This window comes from Coenobita brevimanus, chromosome 6 (assembly GCF_032717465.1).
Source record: "Coenobita brevimanus isolate Jiangsu-jjx chromosome 6, ASM3271746v2, whole genome shotgun sequence".
In the NCBI taxonomy this organism is placed as follows: Eukaryota; Metazoa; Arthropoda; class Malacostraca; order Decapoda; family Coenobitidae; genus Coenobita; species Coenobita brevimanus.
In genome coordinates, this window is record NC_136959.1 from 1,044,075 (window position 1) to 1,047,399 (window position 3,325).

The 3,325-nt window shown below is 41.9% G+C and overlaps 1 pseudogene; it reads right to left on the reverse strand.

Annotated features, from left to right (window-relative positions):
* Positions 1 to 1,505: 1,505 nt before the first annotated feature.
* On the reverse strand, positions 1,506 to 1,624 carry LOC145403019 (5S ribosomal RNA; annotated as a pseudogene).
* Positions 1,625 to 3,325: the final 1,701 nt, after the last annotated feature.

A 3,325-nucleotide genomic window follows, 5' to 3' on the forward strand; every position in this document is an offset into this window, starting at 1 on the left:
CTATTACTTTACTCGTTAATAAATCATACCAGTTCATCACTCATTAAATGTTGTTACATACTTATTACCTCTCCATAGTACTTTTGCATATGCCTTTCTTACAACACTCATCATTCTTCACATTCAACTTACAGTAGAATCCCACATTTAGACACCATTTGGTACTGTAAAAACCTTACAAATATAAGTTGTCCGAATTCAAATGGACTTCTCATGGAGATAAAACAAGTTGGTGCTAAGGATGACTGGTGACAACACAAACAAATAAAATTAAGGCTTTTTCATGTTTAATTTTCTCATCTTACGCCCCCCTTTCAACATCAAAACAATTTGAACAAAATTATTGAATACCATTGCTACTACCTCCATTCCAATATATTCCCAAATGAAGAACTGCTTACCATTGGATTATTAATAACAACATAATCAAGAAGTCACGTTATGGCAATGTTAAAAAATATAATACATTAACCTCTATGAGCCAGGTGTCGGTTTGACCCGACATGAAAGGGGTGGACGAAAGTCACCAGGTGTCGGTCAGAACCACAGTTGTTTTTGCATCACAGTTTGAAGTGGCCGCCATTTGATCTGGTCACCAAAAGGTAGGGAGAGACTCCTGCCACCCAACACACTGGTAACTCTGTCTTCTCTTGATTCTGCCAGGTGTAGAATGATGTTTTCTGAAAGTTCCTTGTCTGATTCCATTCCTGCCTCATACCGACCCCCTGCCTCATTCACCCCTGCTACATCTCTTTCCAAGGATACTGGTGTGCCTTGGATACCACTGTGTCTAGTTAATCTAGTAGTGGAGAAGTTATCATGCTGAGAGTGAACCCGAAGTTGGAGCCGCAGGCACATGCACGAATACATCCTGCTTCGAGCACCGAAAGTTAGTCATCTTCTTCACGTCCTTACTCATCGACGCAACTACCTGTAGACCTGGGGATACTTTCCTTTGCAAGAAGAGTTGGTGAGTAATATGGTTTTAATTCCCTAACTGCTATATTTACCGAGATACAGTATTAATGTCTGAAAACAGGTCGTTTTGGGAAAAATGCCGATACTGAGAGAACAGCCTCACCAAAATATTCCTGGCGTCTAGGAGTTAAAGCTGGAATGAGTCCACCTGGAACATACAAGCACCTGCCAGCTGCTGCTGTCATCATGTACGATCACTGATTCTTGTGGTTGTATCTCTGCCTCTTGTAATTTTTAGTTACCATGCAAAATCTTCTATTTTGGTTCTTGTCACCAAGCAAAATTATTTTCATTAAAATATGGGCTGGGTAAGTTATTATTTATTTATTTTTTTTGTTCAAGCCCTCTTGACAGCAGTCATCATTTACTAAGTGTCATTTATCCTGGTTCATGTCCAATGGTACATAAATTCATTTCATTCATTGCCAGACGCCATGTATCCCACACGGGGTGACCAAGGGCTTAGAGTTAATTGTTTTACAGGGAGGGGCACTAATCCTCCACCAACCCCACTTGACACGTAGGGATGCCAACAGCATCTGGTGTTCCCAGGCGGTCACCCATCCAAGTACTAACCAGACCCAACGTTGCTTAACTTCGCTGATCGGACGGGAAGCGGTGTACTCAACGTGTCATAAAAGAATGAATGCACAAAATACACATAGTTGTTAGCCTTCCCGGACAACTCGCGATGACTTTATTACATACACTTTTCAAAGCTTGTACACAATGCAATTTGCGATACACAATGTTGCTATTCTCATACTGTTTTGGTGCAGGCTAGATCGGGACTGAAGAATCTTAATTTCTAACTGAAAGGATTCACAAAATTCACACAGCTGGTCCCTGTGCAACCAATCACTCAATGTCTTTATTTTAATCATTTTTAATGTTACCATATTATACAATGCATGATGCTGCAGTTCATTTGTTTTGGCGAAGCCAGTGCATCATTACCCGCATCCTTGACCCATGTGAGACTACTTCCTTGTCCTCCATGTGAACAGCTGACAAGACACATGCCATTAGTGATGCAGCTCATGTTATATTTCTATCTTTAATTATTAGCTTTGAATGGTGAAGTTATTTTTTACATATATACGAACTACCACAGATGTGTCACCTGAATCAGTTCCTAACTTTTGTCATGTGCATCTAAATAATCACAAAAAGTGGCAGTTTAGCACAAATAAAGGCCAAGATCTTTTTGTCTGATGATCTTTTACAACAATTTGTATTTAAATTTTGATCGGCAGCTGTAATTTTTTTTCCTACATTGCTAGATTGTATTTACAAAGGGAAACCAGGTGGCCCTTGACCCGTAAAGAATCCCAAACTCCAGTCTCAACTAACTGAAAATCGTGAGTTTGTGGAAAAAGATTGTGACCTCGTAGGTATTTGGTATGCCATAAAAAATCTATTTATCCATTGCTGGATGCCTTAATCCCATAAGGGGTAGCCACAAACAAATCACCACCATGTTGCCCTGTCCCCTGCCTTTTCACTGCCCTGCTCCAAGCTCACACCTCACTCTCTTTTACACCTCTCCACTCCATCCCTTCATCTCATCCTCAGCCTCCCCCTCAAAAAAGTAAGCTGTCCAAATCTGATCATGGTAAATTTGAGAATCTACTGTACTTTGGCTGTTTCAAGTAAGTGTAATGTGAGGTTGCTGTTAGTAAGACGTTTATTATTCTTTATTTTTGCAGCCTTTAGATGAACCTCTTCACTCCTGAATATGCTAGATGGAGATGAGTGAACAGGGTTTTCCAGCCTGACCATTTCCCACATTCTATCTATCTATTGCCAGACGCCTCAATCCCGTTTGGGGTGGCCACAAACAAATCGCCTCCAAGTCGCCCTGTCCCCTGCCATTTCACTGCCCTGCTCCCAACTCACACCCCCCTCTCTCATATACCTCTCCACCCCATCCCTCCATCTCATCCTCGGCCTCCTCCTCCCTCTTCCCCCCTCCACCTCACTCACATACACTCTCTTCGTCAGTCTTTCACCCTCCATCCTCTCCACATGGCCAAACCACCTCAGTGTGTTCCTCATAACGCTTCCTATCACATCCACATCCACACCACAATGCTCCTTTATATCCTCATTCGTCAGCCTGTCTCTCCACGTGACTCCACAGGCTCCTCTTAAATAACTCATTTCCACTGCTCTCACTCTTGACTTGTGTCCTTCCAACAATGTCCAAGCTTCACTTCCGTACGTTAGAGTTGGTATCACAATACTGTCATGTAGTAACTTTTTCACTTCCATGCTCACTTCCCTGTTTCTTATCACTGCTTTAAAAAAACCAGCAACCTTTCTTCCCTGCTGTAGCCTTTCAAGC